Source organism: Struthio camelus, chromosome 4 (assembly GCF_040807025.1).
Source record: "Struthio camelus isolate bStrCam1 chromosome 4, bStrCam1.hap1, whole genome shotgun sequence".
NCBI classification, from domain to species: Eukaryota; Metazoa; Chordata; class Aves; order Struthioniformes; family Struthionidae; genus Struthio; species Struthio camelus.
Window position 1 is genome coordinate 51,683,291 of NC_090945.1, and position 24,426 is coordinate 51,707,716.

The window sequence follows — 24,426 nt, forward strand, 5'->3', positions numbered from 1 at the left end:
CAGCGTCATACAAATGACAGTCCTATTTTAACACGGCTTTAATTAAGCTGGCACCACTTGTTCCTCCAAAGCTAAAAATGAGTTGTCGCTTCCATTATAAGTAACTCTGTTTTCAAGTGTTTAGTACCACTGCTATAAACATTCGCTCAGGGATAAAAAACAGTGATTGACTGTCGGTCTTGAAACTATAAACTAGAAAGAACTCTGGTACAGGAATGTGGAAATATTTTTAAAGGCTGTTTATAGGCTTTATTCACTCTTTCATGCAAACAAAGATAATAAAGAGTGGGCCTCTGATATTTTTCAAGCAGCTAAAGTTATTAGCTTTTTTTTCCCTCCCTCCCAAAGGTTATATGAAAGAGATATAGTTGTTTTCATCCGGTGGTTTAACGTGTTTCTACGAATGCAGGGATTCTGACTGTTGCTCGCTATATTGCTGAGCCCAGAAGCAGGGCCGCCTCTGGCGCCCACGGGAATCCATTTCCAAAGTCCCAATGGATTTAAGAGATGAGGAATCAAGTCACTACACTTGGCTTCCAAATCCATCTTCGTGCTTTTTGAAGGGTAATAATTTGCACTAAAATAAACAAAAACTACATTAACCTAAAAAGTGCTCATAACTTGAATTTCTTTATTTAGGTAACCCAACTCCACACAGTACTTACAAACAAACAGAAACAAAACAAAATGAACAACAACTGTGGAGAAAGCAGGACATCCTGTACTAGAAGGCTGCTCTTACCTACTGAGGTGAATCACAGGACAAACTAGAAAAGCATTTTCCCTTCTAGTGCCAGTTTACATTACAACTTTATCTCAGGATCAGATGTTTAATCTCTCTTCTATTCAGCCTCTTTGAGATATTATCACAGCACGGGGCGGGTGCAGGGGGAGGAAGGGAGGACGGGAGAGAAGGATGAGACACACACAAAAGGTTTCCAAAGAACAGCACCAGTAAAAATGCTACACACCACGTGCAGCACGCTAGCCACCCTTCGCTATTTGTTACATACAGACTGGCTGCTCTAATTTGCCTTACTGACTGGGCAGACACACTGAAGGCCAAAAAAATTGAGGGGTAAAAACTGTCTTTCTCCCCCTGTGCTGTTTCCTCATCAAGTTCAATATAAAACAAATGGATAATTAGAACTTTTGAAGTAATAAAGCTTTTCTTTAATCCATTTCATCATTTTTTAAAAACACTGCCCAACCATGTCGGAATGTATGCACAGGGACCCTGCTTATAACAGAAGACTCAAGATACTAACATTTAAAACAAATAAACAGTAATAATATACCAAGATGGAATTCCGACTGAACTCAGCCGTACTCCTGAACTAACTACGCTTCTGAAGTAATACGGGAATCACTGCATTCTCTCATATTGACAACCAAGTCAGATTCTCTGCTGCTTGGAAAACTTAAAAAGTGTTTAGTGATAAATCCTGTATTGGAAGTAACTATCTGAACTCTGCTGTTATTCAAAGTCAGTCTGGGGGCCAAAAGGACCCATGCTAAAAAAAAACTACTACCTAAGAACTACAGAAGTAGACAGGGAGCGGTAAATAAAGTTTTATTACACTCTATTTATGCTGCAGCTACCAGTAGATCACCTCTAAGAATTTCAAGAGATCCTTAAAGCAAATGCACTTTATTTTGTTTGACGTTGATAAGTTATCTTTGACTGTAACTTCAAATTTGCATAACAGCTACAAATTATTCTTAAAGCCTCTTAAATTCTTTTCTGGAATGTTTTCAGGCTGCTAGAGGAGACACCATTTTCAAACCTCCTTTTAGCTTAGAACTGAATCACTGATGGCACCACAGAAACAAACTGTAAAATATAACATTACATTTACTCTCAGAAAAGACCCAGCAAGTACAGAATTCTTGGAACATTGCACTGCCAAAATGATTTCTAGCAGGTGGCTTCAATGTACTTACATAGTGGCTTAACTCTTGCTCAAGTCTTAACACATAACGCTGTTTTAGTACAACTTTGTCCTCCACAGGAGCTGTTCTATCTGGATAGCTTATGCTGCATTGCCGACACTCAGAAAGGGATTGCATACAAGCCGCTACCATTTCTACTTCATTTAGTTTTGCAAAAGAACAAATTAGTGTTACCTAACTGAAAAGTATGCACGCATATATGGCAACAGCAGTTGCACACATGCAAACAGTAAGCCTTGCATTCTGACAAATTGCCAGAGCTCATCTAAAATGATTTGGAATTATCGTCTGGTAAAGAACTACAGTAGTATTCAAGTACTTAATGATACTAGCAGTAGGATGGAAAGAAATGCAGTGAATTCAACAGCCATGTGTCTGAAAGCATTCTACTCAACAGCATTTCAAGCAACCTTCAAGATTCTTATTTTAAGAAACTGGGGGGAGGGAAAAAAAATTCCAAGAAATTTTGTCTGCTTTGTACTTCTGTGCCTACTTCTCTACTTCCTGAAAACTGTTCTGTGTGAATGACTTTGTAGATGGCTCTAAAACAGACCCCTAAGACAGGTGAGATGAATTTCCCACATAAGTCTCTGCTGACCAAAAGGAGTTCCTAATGACCAGCTTACACAGGATAGTTAGCTTTAGATAGCTAACACCACAGGGTAAGGAATGCTTGTGACTATAACACAGCCACAAAGTGCTATTGGCATCCAGCAACTTGCAAAATCAGAGATTGCTATTCAGTCATCTGGGTCAGGTAGCTTTTCTGCCAAGCTCACACATGACCTTAGATGGTAAGGCAAAGGAACCCTGAGTTTGTTGACCACAGCAGCATGTGTAACTTCACAGAGGAAGATCCAGAGTTAATCTTCAGGGCTTCAATAGCTGGGAGAAATAATGAAGCAGAAAAGGAATGATAGCGCTAACATGCAAAAATAGGTCTGTTCAGTTGAATATAGCTGCATTTACCACTGCTATAGTTTCTCTAAATGCATAAGATGTATTACTATGTTATTTCTTGATAACTCCCTACTTAAAAACACCACGAAGAGATTACCTCTGCTCAGCAATACTTTGCACTGTGGGAGATGACTGAAAACCTTTGTGGGAATCTCACTGACACCACTTCTATTTTCTCCAAAAAGACTGTGATAGCTAGTTATGATTACTTCTTCTGTTCCTGAAAAATCCTGAACTGTAGGGGAACTGCAGGGAGCCATTCTGTCACCCCTTCTGTTCCACATTTATATAGAGCTATAAAAAGGGTTAGTGAGAAGTCATGAAAATTTCTGCCACCCCCAGAATATTCACGAATGCAAGCTGCATCTCTTTGCTGCTAGAGGTTTAAGACCTAAGATAGGAGCTCCAAAATCCAGCTAAGTAAACGTGAGCAAGTACCTTGTGAATCAAAGCCTGAGTAGTAACATGCTATCTTCTGCTTGCACTGCACTGAAAAACTAAGCTCGTTACTGCTAATAATCATAATACCTATAGTTAGAGATTGCCAGAAGTTAGAATTTCCTTTTCATGTGTAATTCTGGGGAAAAAAAAACAAATGGGAGACTAAAGGAAAAGGGAAAATTTTTTTTCTTTTGGAAGTACATCCAGAAATTCTGAAAATTATCACGGCAGCTAAATTCCTAAATACCATATAGAAATATCACATCAAAGGCATCCAGCTCATGGGCAACTTTCAGGATCTTTCTGCCTCCTGCGCTGTGGCCAGGAGTCTAAACACCTCTGAAATACCAGAACTGCTAGCTGTGTTGCTAACCCAGGGTTCAAATCCTGGAATGCTAGGTGTCTTCTTTCTTAAACGGTTTTTCTGAAAGGCTGTTGAAAAACAAGGTGGCAAGCTACCTTGTTTAGCAAGCTTTGAATCAGAGTATTTGGCCTATTATCGCTCCACTTTCAAAAAAACCTAGCGGTTTCCAAACAGATTGTGTCTGAAAACATTTTTGGTTTGGTCTAATACAGTCAGAATATGCAAGAGACTTAAAAACAAAATATTACTACGCACACATACAAACAGAAGCATCCCCTGCAGTTTATCACAAACACTCTTGGTGCTGAGTACTATGCTAAACTGTGAGTTTGACTGACTAGAACCAACCAAATATTTTCCTTTTTTATTCAACGCAACTTTCAAAAAACAACAGAGATCAACCAAACAGTTAATGGACTAATGATTAAAAAAAAAGATTTGAAGTTACCTGTTATTTACCCCCTTGTCATGTCACCAAAAATAGAATAAAAATGAGGTTGAAAACGTGTGTGTAGGTTATTTATATTCATCGTTAAGCAAATCCCTGTATGTGCTCCATTACAGTTACCATCCTCTGTAATGAATTCTACTCAAAGACCTTTAGTAAGAGGAGCAACCTGCAGGCAATATAGAGCGCAGACAGATCAGGATACACATGCGCGAGTGATCTGGCTGGAAAATTATTCATTTCTTTGATTGACAGCCAACAGCATCCAGATATGTGGAGGTGACCCGAGCTTCCCAGAATATTACGAGAAAGGAAAGTCAGACTTACATTCACCTTACTTGCCAGTTTCACAATTTGAGCTCCTGCTAGAGTCAGTAACCTACTTGAAAAAGAATCTCCAAAATTAAGGAGCCAAATCAATCAGTGATTTTACTCTAAGGATGGCTTATTCGCAGTCAGTTCAAACACTGCGGGTGTTCTACAAACCTTCCACGTGCACCTATTTATTACCAGGATTACGTATCCTACTTTGCATGTGGTAGCAAATTGTTTTAACCCAAATTATTAAGACTCTGTAGAGCATTCCTGCTCTCATCTCTGCAATAAGTCAGTATACTTTTTATGCCAATTCAAATATTCAGTGAAAGGGCAGGTGGGAAGTAGGAAGCATTAGCACTCTAAAAACCACGCAGGCATGTGTTCCCCACAGGAACTCAGCCTGAAACTGTAAGTGTTGTAGACAGCAATCCAAAACTTACCACCAATAATAGCATAAAAAGGTATAAGCACTGACAAACAATGCTTCTCAGATATGGTACGTGTTTGTACCTAAATCCGTCATAACTAGAAACCTTGAAAAATAGCAAAGACTGGTTATTTTACTTCATTTTATTTCTGTTTTTTAATTATTATAAAGAAATTGTTTCAGGCTTCTAGCTGTAGTAGGAGAACTAGGACAACAAAAATGCAGTAAGGGCTTGACAAACTGCAAAATGTTTAGATTGTCTCATCAGCAATTCATGCAGAGAAACAACTCTCCCACGTCCTCTTGCGAGTGGAGGTCTCTCCTCCTGAGCCCCTAAGCAGAGAGGCCCAAAGCACAAGTGCAGAGCTACTGTTTACATAAATATACACTTGACAGAGCGCAGGTAGACAACAGCTGTAATAAAGATTGAGTTACCAAAGAAAGTTCCCCATGTTTGGGTTTAAGACACAACATCAAGACAACGGAACAGCGGAGAGCCTGTATCAGGACCCAGCTCAGTGAGACACTTAAGCACACGCTTTGCGTTGGCCCCATAGGCCTATTTTTAAACTTAACATTAAACATACTGTTTGTCCCAGATCACATCGTCTTACCCTACTGTGAGCTGAACACTCCAGCTCTCACAGTAAAGTCTTTCCAGCTAGACAATCAAAGAACCAAACGACGTCACACAAGTGCTTTAGTAGGTCTCTTGACATTTTAGCTTTTAAATTCTGGTTACAGGATTGTGAGGACAATCCTCACAATGTCAGCTGCAGTGTCTTGCATGTTACTTATGCAAATCATGTACAAATGTACTAATCAGGTCATTAAACAACTGGGATGTCTAAGTAATTCGTACATAACCATGAACTTCTACTGCGATATGTTAGGAAAGCTGCATCATAGTCGTGAGTAGTGGGTACATAATCAGGGAAATCTAGAATTCTAAAAGCTGTGTTAACTGCTTTATCTGGGGGCAGACAGACAGCTGGGATGCACAGAGCGTGACTTAGCTTAATCTCCACAGCTTAGGGGAAGCTGGAGAGATCCTCACTTAACCCACAGCGGAACCAGAGGAGATCTGTGTTTGCAGAGATTATTTTAGAGGTGGGGAAAGGACCACTAGTGACTCTGGCAGAACAGTTGAGAGTTTCATATAGTGGATGAATAGTAGGAAACAGTTGTTTTCCGGGCAAAGTAGAAGGACAGCAGAACAGACACGGAAGCTGGATATACGATGAAGGAAAGATCACAGACACCAAGACCGTATTTCTGCTCTGTTCTGCTAAGTTGCAGTTAGGGGTAAAAACTTGAAGACTTTCCAATTATGCACCGTGTTACTAATAAACTGACTCAGGATATATGAGACACGTAGCATACTTGCCCTAGCAAATGAAATATTAAAATCATTATCCAGGCACTGGTGAGATCTTGTCTTGAAAACAACAAGCAGTTCTAGTTCCCATAAACAAGAATTTAAAGACATCAGGCACAGGAGAAGCTGTCACAGGAGACTGGCTGCTAAGGATGTGATACTGCTCTACAGATGCACGAAGGGAGTGAACATAGTAAGCAGAAGAAAAAGTTCTTGTTCCTGCATAGTCCTACTACCCACCATTTCATTTGTCTTAGACCTAAGCTGAAAAATCAGAAGACGGCTTCCAATCATGACAGCCATAAGGTCTGGAGCACCACTTGTGGGGAATGCTGTGGTCAAACTTAAGAGAAAAAAAGATTGTGTGAAAAATACGGCTATCTGAAAGAAGGAGAGTAAATCTGATGACATGGGAACTTCTCATCAGACCTTTAGCTATTTTATTAATGACATTTTTCACTAAGAATACTATAAACTAGCACTAGCATTCTTGTCTCCTTTCCCTCTGCTCCTTCATGAAATAGAAAAGGAAAACCATTTGATGACAAAGAAAAGCAGTGAAAGGATACAGGATGACTACATGTTTCAGTTGTAAAGAGGTTTTAGTTTAATCTTTATTATATACAGCATCAGTAGGACAAGTTTAACAGTTGTGTTTAAATTATATGATAATTAGTTTCAATTGATTATATCAATCTTGGATGTTTTCTACTACATTTTTGAGCACTTATGTGAAAAAGTTGCAGCCACTGCTATTGTTTTCTCCTCAGAGATAAAGTAACAATCATGTTAATGTTCCCCATGCTTGTCACACGCCTAGTTTTGACGGGGAAGATGGCTTATTTACAAACATTCCACTATGACAGCAATTTTGAGTCAATCTGAATCTCTGCTTTCCTCAGGGTCTAGGTTGCTCTTGGAAGCTATGGGGCTGGTGTCATACATGAAGCATCCTTCAAAGGGAAAGGAAACAGAAGAGCAGCAATCGCTTACAGATTCTTCAGTTTGGGATGTCTAGTGAAAGAACGTGAGACTGAAGTACTTCCTCCTATTGTAGCATGATTTTTACTAGCTGTGCACTGAAAAATAAAGTCAAACATCTGTATTTAGTTCCAAATGTCTACCTGCTGCTCTCTTTTCCTGTCATCTCAAAATACAACCACTTCAATATCAGAACCATTTTCCTAAAATGCAATTGTGCAAGTATAAGAATATTAAGATGTTCAAGTCAACAGGATTCTCTACATTTTATTGATTTTCACAGCAGCAAAAAAAAGAAGGGGAATGCAAATTGCTGCTTTTACATTCTGCACCTGCTTAAAAGATTTACCCTTACAGGAAATTTTATTAATAATTCTAGTCATGAGTTTTGTGGTGTTATGTGATTCTTTATACTTGAACAAAAATAAGGAAAGAAATGAGAAAAGCCCTTTTTGACTGTAATTCATACTTTTCACTCTTTTCCTGAGACATCTATTACTGTTCTTAATAATAAAAAAAACCTTCAGTGCAGGTTATTTTTGTTTCTTTTGGTTTCCTCCTTTGCTGCTGTTTTACAGGAACTTAACATTCATCCAAATTAATTCACTCTTTCGGCTGGAAATTATTTAAGACTACTATATGAGAGCCTGGCACTGAAATAGACACACAGCATATCTGCGAGTACTTTGGGAAGGAGGAGGGAGGAAAATCTAATACTCTTATTGACTAGAAGGCGGCAGTTTTAAGGGGGTTATAGATCCCCAAAGACAACTCAAAGAATGCTTTTTTTATTCAGAAGACCATTAAATACATTTGTGCCATAACCTAGTCAGCATATAAGGTCAAAATGCTGCAATTTGTTCCTTGAGCAGCAGAACTGAAAAAGCTTGATGTCTGTTCAGACTAACAGTGAATAAACCTGCTTCAGCTTTTGCTTCAAAACTCTGCTCCTAATCTGAACTAAGATGTTCTGATCGTGCCCCATTTTGCTGCACTTCAACTCACATCACAGAATGGGTTCACAGGACAGGCTTGCAAACCCACCAACAAAACTAAACTGCAAGACAGGCTCAAGGAGCATGGCTGGCATGCTCCATCTGCCAAGAGGAGCTCAGTCCATCAGACCAGAGTAGAGCCAATCTAAGGTCAAGCCCTTGGTTGGATGGCAGGCTTCAGCACCTGTTTTGCTGTAGAAATTCATTCCTACTTGCTATTGTAGATAGATACACTCTTCTGAACTGAATCACACTAAGGCAACTCCGAGTTCAAACTACATTAGTCATCAGAAAATCCATGTGGGAGGTGCACACGAATGCTTTCATAATGGGAAAGGCTTTGGGTTCAAGTTTGTGCCTTTTTGACACCAGAAATCTACTCCGTGGTTATCTCTGTAGGTTTCCTGGTATCTAAAAAGGCTCAAGCTTTTTCTTGGAGCTTTTCTCTGTGGTACACACAGTCCCCAAACCTTTCATCCTGATTTCGCTTATAGTGCTAGGGTGCGTCACTCAGCTGGACTTTGATATGGTCTGTATTATCCACAGGAATTTCTTGCAGAACTTGTAAGCCTTTAATTTTTGAGACCTCTGCTTCTCCGTTAAACTTTGATAAAGTTGGCCGAAAGTTTAAAGACTTGTTTGGGGTACTGAAAGTTACCCAGTGTGATCCAATTAAATTTATAGCTTAGAAAATAAGGAGGATTAAAATATTGCAGTGAATATCTTAGTTCATCTTGTACATTACACAGGTATTATTTTTATCTTTATAATCATGTTACTAAAAAAATTAAAAATTAAATCCTGCTCTTTCAGCATACTTGCTAGGAATATATTTGAGTCTTATATCACCCTGCACATTGGTCGAACTGTTGAAAAGATGTAACATTATCTTACAGTAACTAAGAGAAGCATGTTTTTATATTTAAAAGGCAAAAACAATGAAAGAAAATAGGAAAGGATTTTTTTCATGAGCAAACACCATTCCTACAGATTCCAATGGGAGTGGTGTTGACTCATGGAAAAAAGATATCCAGATACTCACTGGAAGGAATTTAGATGGAGATTTATGCATGTTTAGTCTCAAATTCTTACATGTTCCATACCCAGTAGAAAGAAGCAGGAATAATTTACTATGTTATATAAATATGGGATTTGCCACTTTTACTTACTGATGATATTGAAAACCTGCAAGAGACTAATTTGAGAAGTCCTGGAAATGAGCAACAAAAATAACATTCTGTTATCTTTGTAATGTTTTTCTTAACTGCAGAGGGCTAATGAACACAAATGTAACCATCGCATAATACCTTTTAAACAGGAGCATAGCTCTAACACTACCCTGGGGTTATGTCTTGAGAAAAATGGAAAATTAGTTGTATGATGCCATTTTTACTTAAGTCTTCCTGGAGATAGATTTGGGGTAAAAATTTTAAAGAATGTCTAAAAGGTTGACAGGGAGGTGAGTTCTGGGCACATATGCTACATGCTGCATTACCTAAAAGATAGGTACCTGATCATGCTGAAAGACTGGCATGCCCTAATTTGGCTCCTGATGACTGTTCAGTCTATAGTTTCCATGTTTCCAAAGAGTGATCTAGAAAGCTTGTGTATTGAATATGGTACTACATAGCACTAGCCGCTAGGGAGAAAGTTAGCGGTGGGGAAGGTTGAATGAAATACCAACCCAGTGATGCACAATAGACAATCCTGTCCTCTGGAGATCTGGATGTTGAAATCCTCTCCTGAGCATCTGTGCCTAAGTAGAACTATCTTAGTATTACTGATCCCAGGGTGAAACAGTACTTAAATTGTGGGTTGCCACAGGCATCCATCTCCTGTCTGGGCTTTGGCTGGCATGACAGAGGCTCTTTTGTGTGTCTGTGAACAAGAAAGTTCACCTGAGAGGAAAACTTTCAGATTGACTGAGAAAACACCTAATGAGTTCTGGGTACTGTGCCACAAAAGCAGGTTTTTGTTTCTGTTTGGACTGTGTCCATGAACATGCCAATGTTGAAGTTCCCGCGTTGCCTCAGCTTAGACGGAATTTAGGTGACTTGACTGCGGTCAGATAGTCATTGAGGAAAGTCTTTTAGGAGTCAGTCATCAGCCAATTTGTCAATTTGGAAAATGTGATCCTTTAAACATGCTTCTCAAACACAATTCTGAAAGGTATGATGGGGGCTAAACATTAGGATTTCACTTTGCTGTGCTGTGAACACATATCTGTACTAATAAAATCTAATGTTGTTGAACTTTTTGACTTATTAAAAATACATAGTTTAGTAGTGTTCTGTTATCAGTTCTACATGAAAACTATTTTAATCATTGCTCTTTGGTCCTACTAAAGTTGAAAAACTCTATAGATTAGATCCACAATTTTAGTAACTGTCAGAGCCCCATGAAATTCAGTACAGCTGCATAAATTTGCCTCAGCTCAGACTCGAGCAACGAAAGGATCTAGGAACAGGCAAGCGACATTACACAAAAACAAACCAATAAGACCCAGAGTCATGGATGCCTTTTGGAACAATACATTCTCTCATTTTCTGTTAAATGCTCAGACCATAATACCTAAATAACTCTGACAGCATTTAGACACTTTAAAGTAGCTAAAATGCTACAAAAGCTTATCTTCCCTCCTGTCAAGCTCATTAAAAAACTCAAAATACGTCAAAAGACTGCTTTATACCATGCTATTCTTCTCACTAATTCTTAGCTTTTTTTTCCTCCCGTTCCTGAAAAATCTTAGTGCTGCTTAGGCACAAGTAGAGTCTCATTCAATGCCTAACTGCTCACAGGAAAGTAGATACTTAGCAGCAGCAATATCATGGGCTCTTAAAAAACAGGAAAAAACCTTACATGCAATACATGAAAAACTGAACAACCAGCTTTGCAATCTTATTCGCATCTTTTACTAATATTATATTTTATACTTTCCCTAAGTCATAATCACCAATTTTCATTTCAAGTAACTTTATCCCTCTTCTCCATGCAATACACTTCAAAATAACACAGCCTCCACTGTTCACAACACTAGTAAAGGCAGTGTGCTGTCTACTGGTTTCATACCTAGAAGTCCTACATGCTTCAGCGTTATTTAAAGCAAAATAGCTACTATTCTTGCCTAGTATAAAGAATGACTAACAATTACAGTTGGTAGCACCGTTAGACTCACATTATTAAGAACTGTTAATACTACGTGTACCCAAGCTTCAGAAATTCTCCAGGTTTGGCACATTTTTAAAGACCCGACACTTATCTTTTTCTCTCCATCTCAGTTCTTAATTTCTCACCAGCACATTTAGGGTTTCTGCTATTTAACTCATCCTTTACTGACCTAGACCAAGTGATAAACAGCATAATACTGAAATTCAAAGGTAAAACTTAGTGATACAGTTTGGAATTAACAAGGAGAGAAAGCACATAAAAACTCTTCACAAACTTAAGAAAAAGTGATTTTTAAATTGGGAAGGGACTACAGTATCTGTGAGTATCTAGAAAGAGAACAACAAAACACATGAGGAACCTGAAAGATAATCCCTGATATCTGAGGGGCTGACAAATAACAGTACACATGAATCTTCAAAGTGACTATTAATACACTAAAAGGAACACAAGAAAAAAAGGTAACACTTCTCCCATATGGCTCTCAGGCAACTGCATATTAATAGTCAATACATTCTACTGAAACATTTTGAAGAGTTTTCCCACTACTGAGAGTCAGTAATGGAAGTTAACTTTTATGTAAGCTATAACTTCTTGTCTGGCAATTCCAAGGTAGTCAGCTCTGGCATTCTAGACAAATGCAGAGATCACAGTAGGTACTGACCACCAAGCAAGAGTCACCAAGATAACCTGGAAAATTGCCAAGAGCCACTGGAGAGAAGAGAGGAGAGAAGGGGAAAAAAAAAAAAAAAAAGCTTTGAAAGGGAAATAGCTTTCTGCCTGCATAGCATGAGAAAGATTTTCAGATCCTTGACTAATAGCTATCAAAATCTGTTGCTGAAAAACATGCAGGTGGAAAAGGTCTCATTTTTTTTGAGCTCTTCAATGATCCACTAGGCAAACAGGTCAGCAAAAAAAAGATGTTTATGTTTTCCACCTTTGCTAGCTGAGATCTATTGGTGGAAGGGATTTCATGAAGTGGGTACAGTATTGAAAAATGATACTACAAAAAAGCTTAGTTTAGTTCTGAGATGCACACCTATAGCTATTCCTGAACGGCCAGTTTCACAGGCTAATCAAATCTACTTGCACACCTAACAATTAGTATAGGATTTAATTTTATGAATTTCCACCCTTTTCCTGTCTTTTTTAATCTTTCAATGACACTTCACAGACAGAAGCGGAACACTGCTTCAAGCAGTCTTACATGCTCTGAGGCTTCCTCAGGCCAGACGCTACTTGGTATAGCAGCTTATCCCCTATAATAGGGTATTAAACATAGCTTCTATACTTGGCTCTGTCATTGGCTTATGATACATCACTTCATCTTTCTGGGCCTAGCTTTCCCTTATCTTCCTTTGTCACTTTAGGAGAGGGACTATCTCCTCTCATCTGTTTCTGCAGATATAGATGATGGGATCCCAGTCTTTAAGACACATCCCTTCCCAATGGGCAGAAACTGCTTCCCACCAATACCAACCAACATTGAATCCTTGCATTTTAGTTGTCTGCCTTCATCTTTTTTTTCCTGGTTCTTGGGAAAGGAGACTTAGATCTGTTTTTGGATGCCTGTCCTTGATTAGATAGAGCTCCTTATGTACTGTGACAGCATATATGATGAGGCACAGTAAAAAGCAACAACAAAACAGAAAACCTACCCCTATACCAAACAATGTAAGTTAAGAGATTTCAAGAGATCAGCTGAACCAGGAAAGGTTACTGAATCAGAGAACATGTGTTTCAGATACCTGGAACAACGGTCAAGTAAATAGCAAAGGAAAGCAATAAAATATTGACAGTTTTTTTTTTTTTTTTTTTGAAGTGCTGATGAAATACAAAGGAAATGTCTTAAGTTTCATTAATGTTACCTGCCCACCTCTTCGGTCACTGGATAAATAGCAGTAGCTAAGAGCTACCATCTGCTAAGAGTAGGCATTCAAAGTTGATCATAAAATCAATGCAAAGTTCCTCAACCGTAAACCTGTACCAACATTACTGAAATAAAACTTTGGTACAGAAATAAGATTGGGAAATATTATCTTCAAAACACTGCTTTTTACAACTCTTCAGATAAGAGTTCATCTAACACTTACCTATATAGTATATAGTTTCTACTACAAAAATGGTTATCCATATAACCACTGTTATCTGTTATATTTTATAGAATTTGTGTTTTCTGCCTGGAAAGAATATTTCTGTGAAGCCAAATTCACTATTACCAGATTTAACTTAACTAATCAAAGGATTGACTCCCTGCTCCCAGTTTTCTCCAGCAATTAGAGATGTTTTTACTAATGGGATAAAATATTAAATAATTCAGTAAAATATTTTATCATTGGTGATACTATCTCACTACCCCTTTCCCATTTCATGCTTTAGATATACATATCTAAATATATTACTCTAACACCTGACTTCCTAGTCTGGTGAGAAAACATTATGTGACACTATCACTCTTCTTCTTGCTGCTGTTACAATGAAAAAGAAAACACTCAATACATTGGTTCAGGATTCCTAACAGTGAAGGTCAGAGACAAGATCATCCTTTATCAACACAAAATCGCTCCTTCTCATTTCTGTGCAACAATGATAAGTTGAATAATAAATCATGCTGTGAATCATGTCATGCATATATAACCACCTCAAGAATATTTACATGGAATTCTTGTGCAGCTCAAAGAGGACTTAAGTCACTGACCACACATTCTGCAAAATGAAAAGACTTGTCTTTAAGGAATACTTGCAATTTGCAGATTTTTTTTTTTTTTTCCATCTAGCAAAACCCTCTGAGTATATTTCTAGTGAGAAAGTATGCTCAGGGACAACATATGCAGAATGTGCATATATGTACAGACACGCCCACATACCTGTATCTCCCACCTGCAATCTATAAACACAATTTTCAGAAAAACTGCATTTAAAGAATTTTAATGACGGAACAAAACTTAAATACAGCTTTTTAAAGCAATTAAAACTTACCTGTATACAGCAGGAATGACAGCCCTTCTGTAAGGAGCTTTGCAGTGTCTGACAGTTACCCAGCATATAGCTTTAAACTTTATTATGCACAACATAAACCAAGGACCAAACAAAGAACTTAATTTTCTCAAGGTTTGCCTTAAATGTCCATCATTACAACAGCTACGCACTCCAACAAATTAGCTTTAGGTCAGAATGCCACTGTATCCTCATCAAAGAGAGGCAGACTGAAGATGAAAGTTCAGTAGATTTGGGTAACTGAACTGAAGACAGAGTCCACTTTCTCAGAATACTTTGAACATTTAACAGTGCTAACCAAACTTCCCCTTGATTTCAAACTCTGGGCATGAGTGTTCAAGCACTTCCCAGACCCAGTCCCCCAGGTCTGTGAAAGGCAGGTAGAAAACAAGGACCACTTAGGAACCACTGGGAAGAAGGGTTAGGGGGCTGTACAGCATCGTACAGCATATGCCTTCCCCACGCAGTATGAGCTGCCTGCCTGGCCATACACAGCCTGGGGCTGTGCTGTCATAGTGCACAGTACCCATTTCCACAGGAACTCTGTGCCGAGGCACAGATCAAGACTAATATTCAGCCTCCTATTTCACTCCCTGCTACCATGCAATCTGTTTCAAGCAAACGAAAGGAGGATCCTAAAGAGCCTACAGCAGACCACTTTCTTTACATAAGCCTACCAGCATCTCTCGTGAGCAGGTCAGCCCGTGCGCTGACTGAGGCTAGAGATCAGCAGCAACAGTAGAACTTAAAACTAGGATGAAATAATTGCATCCATACAGAGGAGAAAAACTAAAGCAGCATAGGTAGCTTTAGTTATGGCCTTTTCTACTCTGCAGCTTCATAACACTAATGTAATTTTGTACATCACCTCCTAGATTTTCTTTACTTCTAAAAGAAACAGGAAATTCAGGAGATTATCTGGCACCATACCAACACTGAATCAGCTCTCTACAATCATTGCGCAAGCCTCCATCTTTTCAGCTAACAAAGTTAGGCAACTGCAGCAAGCTTTGAGCTCTTAGCTCTCAGCCCAAGATACCTTCCTAGCCAGACCTACCTTTATCTGTTTAACTCACTTAAATCCCAGTTTTGTCACCAACCTCCAAACCACTCCCCTTCCCCTGCTAGAGGCAATTTGTCAGTCTACTGCTCTTATTCCTCTCAGTCTTCAAACCAGATAGCCTTTTCCTCTTCAAAGATTGGTCTACAGGGGTCTGACAGAATACAAAACAGTCACCTTATTTTCACCAGACTAGCATTCATTGCAAAAGCAATTACATTAACAGTCCCAGCTCAGCCCCTACACTACCCTCAGCACTCAAAAGCATTCAAGCACTAAAAACCAATTTTCTGTTCATGTGCCATGGGAATGAATCTTCAGAGATTTTTTGACTTTGCCAGATCTCTACTGAGCATCTGCAAATAAATTTTTCAGTGGCACACAAATTTTGGGTGGAGTTTTGCAGTGGGAGGTAAAAGTCACATTCCTAATAAAGCTGCGTTAAAGTTTACATCCACGCTCCAATCGAGACCGCAACCTTTCTAAATTATAAGCCAGACTTTTTAAGAGTTATCTTCTAACTTTTGTCAAGCAACTCAAAATAGGATCTTAAAACAGGAAATACTGAATGACTTCATTAATAATTGGTACTAACAAGTACTCTCAAATGAAATAATTTTAATCATGCAGTTCTGTACATAAGCTGTTTGAATGTTATGAAGTTTTCAGACAGTTTCTTCCACTAGTATCATGACATATTACCTGCTTTGATTTCTTATCAGTGAACTTCGGAGAGCTAACTTTGGCCTCTTGAGGGACCTACTTAGGGGAATCTCCTGGGGTAGGGCCCTAGAAGGAAGAGGGGTCCAAGAAAGCTGGTTAATATTCAAGCGTCACTTCCTCCAGGCTCAAGAGCAGGTGCATCCCTCTGAGGAAGAAGTCGAGCAAAGCGGGCAGGAGACCTGCATGGATGAGCAAGGAACTCCTGGCAAAGCTCCAGCAGAAGAAGGAAGTACACAGAATGTGGAAAAGGGGACAGGCCACTCGGGAGGAATACAGGGACGTTGTCAGAGCGTGCAGGGATGCGACAAGGAAGGCTAAGGCCCAGCTGGAATTCAATCTGGCAAGGGATGTCAAGGACAACAAGAAGGACTGCTTCCAATACATCAGTAGCAAAAGGAAGACTAGGGAAAATGTGGGCCCGCTGCTGAATGGGGCGGGTGCCCTGATGACGAAGGATACAGAGAAGGCAGTCATTGAATGCTGCCTTTGTTTCAGTCTTCACTGCTAAGGCCAGCCCTCAGGAATTCCAGACCCTGGGGACAAGAGAGGAAGGCTGGAGAAAGGAAGACTCTCCCTTGGTGGAGGAGGATCAGGTTAGAGATCTTTTGTCCAAACCTGACATCCATAAATCCATGGGCCCCGATGGGATGCATCCGCGAGTGCTGAGGGAGCTGGTGGATGTTATCTCTAGGCCACTCTCCATCATCTTTGAAACGTCCTGGAGATCAGGAGAGGTGCCTGAGGACTGGAAGAAAGCCAATGTCACGCCAGTCTTCCAAAAGGGCAAGAAGGAGGAGCCAGGAAACTCCAGGCCTGTCAGCCTCCCCTCCATCCCTGGAAAGATGATGGAACAGCTCCTCCTGGAGGTCCTCACTAAGCATCTGGAGGACAAGGAGGTGATCAGGAGTAGTCAGCATGGATTCACCAAAGGGAAATCATGCTTGACCAACCTGAGAGCCTTCTATGACGGAATGACTGGCTGGGTAGATGAGGGGAGAGCAGTGGATGTTGTCTCCCTGGGCTTCAGCAAGGCTTTGCACACTGTCTCCCATCCCATCCTCCTAGGTAAGCTCAGGAAGTGTGGGCTGGATGAGTGGACGGTGAGGTGGCTGGAGAACTGGCTGGATGGCCGAGCTCAGAGGGTTGTGGTGAATGGCGCAGAGTCAAGTAGAAGGCCTGTAGCTAGCGGTGTCCCCCCAGGGATCAATACTAGGTCCAGTCTTGTTCAACTTATTCATCAGTGACCTGGAGGAAGGGACAGAGTGCACCCTCAGCAAGTTTGCTGATGATACTAAACTGGGGGGAGTGACTGACGCACCAGGGGGCTGTGCTGCCATTCAGAGGGACCTGGACAGGCTGGAGAGGTGGGCGGAGAGGAACCTCCTGAAGTTCCACAAAGACAACTGCAAGGTCTTGCACCTAGGCAGGAATAATCCCAGGCACCAGGACAGGCTGGGGACTGACCTGCTGGAAAGTAGCTCTGCAGAGAAGGACCTGGGAGTGCTGGTGGACAACAAGTTAACCATGAGCCAGCAATGTGCCCTTGTGGCCAAGAAGGACAAGGGGATCCTGGGCTGCATGAGGCAGAGTGTTGCCAGCAGGTGGAGGGAGGTGATCCTGCCCCTCTCCTCAGCCCTGGGGAGGCCACACCTGCAGTACTGTGTCCAATTCGGGGCTCCCCAGGACAAGAGAGACATGGCACTCCTGGAGAGAGTCCAGCGGAGGGCTACCAAGATGATTAGAGGGCTGGAGCACCTCTCCTATGAAGAAAGACTGCAAGAGCTGGGCCTGTTCAGCCTGGAGGAGAGAAGACTGAGAGGTGATCTCATAAACGTGTACAAGTATCTGAAGGGGGAGTGTCAAGAGGATGGGGCCAGTCTCTTCTCCGTGGTGCCCAGCAACAGGACAAGAGGCAACGGGCAGAAACTGAACCACAGGAAGTTCCATCTGAACGTGAGGAAAAACTTCTTCACTGTGAGGGTGACAGAGCATTGGAGCAGGTTGCCCAGAGAGGTAGTGGAGTCTCCTTCGCTGGAGATATTCAAAACCCGTCTGGATGTGATCCTGGGCAATCTGCTCTAGAGGTCCCTGCTTGAGCAGGGAGGTTGGACTAGATGATCTCCAGAGGTCCCTTCCAACCTAAACGATTCTGTGAACTTCTGCCAAGGGTATGTCTCCAGGGGTTGTGAGGCCAATAAAAATCCTCAGTTGACTAAATGGGTTTAGGACAAGTCCCAAATGAAATGCTATTTCAAGGTTATCACATTAGTTTAAATGTACCTGCAGTAGTTGTTCTAATACCGCCACAAACACTATTCAGGGCTTCACTGTTCTGCATGTAAAGTCACTCAACTAGTTCAGGGAGTGCTAGCAAATGAGATGGTTATCTGTTTCATGAAAACGTGTAGATCAGTTACATGCCTTGCTATAATACTGGCTATTCAACCTCATCAAGTGCAGTATGAATAACAAAAAGGGGATAGATAACATATGGGAGTGTCACAGAACATTTTCCTGCATGAGTTAACCCCCTAGTTTACTGGGTGTAACGTGAGGACATAACTTTAATAATTAACTTGGTATACGTAATGTTTTAAAGCTATTTTACGGCATTTAGTGTTTTTTTTTTTTTTTTTTTAAATTGACTACAGTAAGTGCCAATCCCTTAGCAGATGTTCTCAGTTCCCACACAATTACAGCTTTATAACTACAACCACCTACCATACAGCGCAATGTGTCATTTTAAAAGCCACTTTTTTGCTCATTAAATTCTACTACTGCTTAGGGCACAACTGTTTTCAACTGTATGCCAACCCCAACTCACCTGACAAGAAGATAGGCTTTAACTATACCTCATGTGAGTGCACACAAATACAAAACATACCGCCACATAGTTTTTCTTTGTGAATGTTGAGGAAAAAAAAAAATATCATTAAGGTACATGACAGTATATGTTATTAATATATTGGATGTTAAGTGGCATAACAAATTACAGTAATTTTCCCTCTGAAAAGCTAATCAAATAGCTTGAAAAAAGGAAAACGAATAAATTTCACTATGTATGAATCAAAGTTGGAGAACTCTTTTTTTAAAAAAGCTTTCTTTACATTATATATGAATTACTAATGGAATAAATTCTAGCTTTTTTCAATAAATCTAGCTGCTTAAAATAAGCCATAAAACCTTATTTGGACAAATAAAGAAATAGCCTGAAGTGCAGAGGTTTTTTGTTTTTTGTTTTTTTTTTGTTTGTTTTTTAAGCACAAAACAATCGTACAACACAAAGGCAGCTACCAAGTGCATGGCAGATCTGTGGGTCAGGGCTATATCCCCATCCGGGGTAAGTTTTCTGATGCAATGAACACAGCAGTCCTAAATTGCAGATTACTTAAGTTCTTTGGCTGATAATCAATAGCATACGCTGTGAATTTCAGTAAGTTCTAGATCTTTTTTGTTCTTATAATTTTATATTTATAATCTCTTTAATAGCAAAGTTAAGAGCAACTTAGGTATTTGAAAGTCACTCGATTCTGCTTATACATCTGCAAACAGTATTTACATATCAACATATACACACATGCAACAGTAAGACAGATCTGCATAGCAGATAGAGAAGTAAGCTTCTCTTCTAAAGGATCATACCAATAAAGGACCAACATGAAATCAAATCCGATGACTTTAAAGGGACTTAGTTATTGATATTCACCTATACTTTTCTGGAGGAAAAAGAAAAGGTTTAAAAACACAATATACCTACCTTAAGAAATAATTTCTTTCCTCCAGTAAAGAAATTGTTACTTAGTTCTGAAGTTTTATAAAGTCATGAAACAAGACTATCCATGCAGTGCTGTCAAATTCATCAAGTTAACGAACTGAAAACACAATTGCTTTCTCTTCATTTCTTAGGCCAGTCACGGGTGCTGCTTAACCAAGCAGCATACAAGACACAAACCTTAAAAAAGAGTGGAATTTAAATAAAAAAAAACCTTTGTAAAACAATTACCTTAAAACTGGTCTGCAGGGATGTAAATTCTACGCCTGAAGATCAGTAACATCTTCAGTAAGATGTTCTCTCCTACATTTAAATAAAATGAAACCAGGAGATCATTTCTTATCTAGTGATCTAATCAAAACAAAGTAATTCTGAAAACCCATGGATAAGTATAATATGTAGTAATCACAATTTGCTTTGAAAGAAAATTTTTGATTACAATAGATGAATTTTTTCAAGTAATTAAAAGTGAACTGAGCTATTTCTAAGCAACTGACAAGTGACCTATATTAACTCTGACACCTAAGTCCGGTTGCTTCTTCCTACTCTACACTCTTGCTAGAATTCTCCCTTTCATCATTTGTTTCACTGCTATAATCTTTTTTCTAACCTCACTGTCTCGTTCTCCTGACATCTTATCCTCATTTCTGAAGACTCTGGTCTCAGACAGTTGTGCAGCAATGAGTACAGCTGTTCCTAAATCAAGCCCTTTCTTCTCAGAGCTACTGGCAGTGAATATGTCCCTTCTTTCTGGCCTTTCAGCTATAATTTCATCTCATTCCATTTTACCCTCTTGAAGCCTCCTCTTTCTCAGACCCCTCTTTTTTTATCATCACCTCTGCTGCTCAAAGAATGGATGCTTGTTTCTAATATTAACAATAATGAACATTAAGATAATTCAAAAGGGGCATTGCAGAGTTTTGTAAACAATATCAGAATTAGTCATCCAAAAAACATCGCGTAGGAAATTACTGTTTTGTTGAAAGGTTCTGTTTTGATTTTTTTCCAAAATGAAATATTTTTAGACTAGTTTGAGATTTTGTTTAGAAATGTTAGCTTACAGTAAATGGTCTCAGAAGAGCAACAAGCTAAGTGCTTCAAAACAAAAGGGAATAAAATTATCTTAACCTGGTCTTTCCACTCAGAAATTTGAGACTGATAATCAAGTTTTGATTTGCTTCAAAAGTTTGGAAGATTTTCTCAAACATCAAAAGAACACCTGTTAAACAAGATAACAATTTTCCATGCAACTCCATTCAACACTATACCTTTGGCTAAAAAGCACCTCAGTTTAAATACAGATACAGCAACACTAGAGCTCGCTTTCAAGCATGTTTTCATCCCTGGGTAGCACTAGCTACCTTGAAGAAACCACCACACTACACAGAACAAGAGCTTTGCCAGACTCCTCTACAGTGAGGATAAAAGCTTTGTGTTTTTCCTTCCTAAACACTTCTGTTCTATACCCCTTATTTACAGTAACTTCCACCTCTTCGGCACCACATGCTTCAAATTCCTCCTTATGTTCATACTTTGTTGAAGTTCCTGTACACTGCTTCCACTGGTGGTGTATTATTTTGAATTTGATATTTCTGGTATATCACAGCAATCTCATTTAACTCATGAAGCGCTTGGGGAAGGGACGTTTGGTTTTTATGCGTTTGCCAAGCTCATTTGTTTCGCACTCTGGTTTTCAGTGTCATGACTGTATCTTACTGAGGAACGCCTTCTCACTGCTTTATAGAAAAATGCAAAGTAATGGCTATCTCAGCACAAACACTTCAAGGAAATACAATTAAGGCAGTACAGCAGATAATTTTTTGCAAGAATGATTTATGTCACATGGTAATCCAATGCTATTATCATGAAACAATACCTGTCAACACTCATTCTGAATTATAAAGAGAAAAAAGTAGGAAAATGCATGCGTTCTTAGTTTGCTTTGAAAATGGCCAAATTTGATCCATTAATCATACTGAAAAACCAAACAACGTGGCTTCACTAAAGATAAGATTTTAGAACATAGACAGGAGAACACCACTTCCATCTTCTGTCACTGTAATAAGTTTTTGAACATTTGCAGAAGTATACTGTACAACCAAACATATTAAACTGTTGTGTATACTAATGCAAAATAAGATAAAACATGAAAACATCAGCTATTTTCACTGATATTAAGAACACTAACTTTCCTTACAACACTGAGTAAACAACGAATACTCCATTTACCAACACAAAACATCACGTGTGCACCCTCTCCTGCTATATACTGGTTTTCTTATTCTCTTTACACTTTGATAATAAAACAAGTTGTCACACAAGCTTAAACTACTTACCTCTGATATACCATCTGAGAAATGGAATGGTGATTACACACTTTTGGAAGGGATTTAGATAATAACCTGAAGAACTACAGGTTTTAGTTCCATATACTGTGGCATGCAATGAAAGCTTCTGTGTTAGTTGCTGTTACTTAAGAAAAGATCAGCGAGTCACTGTGATTAAGTCTGCAGTATTCAAGGGAGGTTACAAAGCAAATGATTGTTAGGAATTGCTATAAAAATCGTACTATAAAAATAAAATCAAGAAAAACAAACACTATATCACTTCATAAACTCATCGGAAGATTTCATCCAGTAGAACTAGAAACAGAACAATGGTACAGTATGAAGTATATTCCACGTAAAGAGATTAAATGGACAAAAATTTAGTTTGGAGAGAGACCACTGACCTGTAAAAACAAGAAAAGCAGGCAAAAGCTAAGCAGAGAATAATTATTAGTTCTAAATTTGGTGCCTATAAAATAAAACAAAAGCTTTTACTCGTAATTTCATGCAATTAAACTGTGGAACTTTGAAGAAAGTATATATTTGAAAACAGAACCATCAGTGGCTATTAAAAATGACTGTCTAGGTGTTGCATTTCCTATGAGAAACTCCTAAGCTACTGGCAGTTGTCAGCTCAGGGGAAATACCGACAAAAGGATCACTTCAACCCTGCCTCATACCTTACCTAAAACACTCACTCCAAGACAAAATTGGGGCACAGTTTGTGATTAGATGGAATTGATCCAAAGCTCTAGGGTTATGTTTTGCATATATTTCTCTTCAAGTTCTACATTTTACTCTTAATGAACAAGACGGGAAAGTTTGCATTTCCATTTCATCCTTCAGTACTCTAAGACTGAAAAAAGCTACTGCAGTGATGGCAGATGAGTTTCTTTTTAGGCTTTTATTTGGAGGGGGGTGGGGAGGAGAGAGGTGAGCATGGAGGTGGTCTTACTTGGTCTCCTCTTTTCTTCCCATTTTAAAAATCTCTGATACTAGGGGAAATACAGCTGCACAAGAGGACAGATCCCCTTAATGGGTTAAAGAATGGATTCTCACAGCTTCAGCCAAAGTTTCATGCATACAGAAAACAGATACTGCCCTTGAAAAGGTATAACAGAATCTGAGGAACTTCAGGTTCTCTCCTTCATAGTAAGTACAGGAAGGTAACAATTAAGAGTGCCTAGAATCTACAATAAAGGGAAGTAGGCACTCAAAAACAATGACTTCATGAAATATCTAGTGATAAGGCCAGTCATCTTATTGCACATCCTGAACTTACAGAAAGTGAACCAGTCACAATTTATCCATACAAAAACCAAAGGCCACAAAATCAACTTTTAAACAAACTGTTTCAGAGAAAACAGTCTTTAAATCAGGAAATCTCACCCCTTCCTAATGCTAAGATATATTTAGCCCAGTCCAAGATGTTTGGTTTTATTATTCATTCTCAAAGAGAGAAAGTCTGCAATTCTCAAAGAAAAGCCACATTCAAGAACACTCCGTTACTAAACGTAGCAGATGTGGTTATATACTTTGTGGATGCCCTCTAAAGCAAGCTATAAGCTTGACCTCTACTCTACTGCAAATCTATACTGATTTCAGCTAAGTCACATCAGCATAAACAAAAAGCAGAGTGGAAGATTGGGTCTTACATAAATTTGGCTGCTTACTGTCCAGTCACAGCTTTTTTCTATCTTCTAGTTTTTCTAAGAAATAGGGAAGAATACAAATACTTATGTTACTTCCTTAGCTGTTGTAAATCGGCACAGTCCAACCGAGGCCAACAGTGCCCCTTTACACTAGCTGCAGGTCCAAGCACTTAGTCACTGCACATCTACTCACAAGCGCTCAGATAGAAGACCCCTGTGCAAGCAGAAACTGCACGCTACAGAATTTCTCTCACCACCTCTGACACTGAACGTCACCACAAGTTTTCTTGTTCTATAATTTAAGCTCTAAGAAACTACGCAAATACAAACTACTCCCACACATTAATAAATCATCTACAGGTACCCACTGAACTGCATGGTTAATGTTCTTGAGTAAATCATAATTTGTAATAGCCTGTCAACATTAAATAGATGACAGAATTTTGAGTTATGTATAATAGAAGT

General features: G+C 39.2%; 1 protein-coding gene across 13 annotated transcripts in view; it reads right to left on the reverse strand.

Moving 5' to 3' along the window:
- The window catches only part of SORBS2 (sorbin and SH3 domain containing 2), a 167,164-nt gene that overhangs the window by 89,817 nt on the left and 52,921 nt on the right, over nucleotides 1-24,426 (reverse strand). For 2 of the 13 annotated variants that reach the window (XM_009676681.2, XM_009676671.2), the window contains exon 3: nucleotides 20,214-20,285. The exons of the other annotated variants lie outside the window; for them this stretch is intronic. The gene's annotated coding sequence lies outside the window, so the exon portion shown is untranslated. The remainder of the gene's footprint in view (nucleotides 1-20,213; nucleotides 20,286-24,426) is intronic. 13 annotated transcript variants of the gene reach the window in all.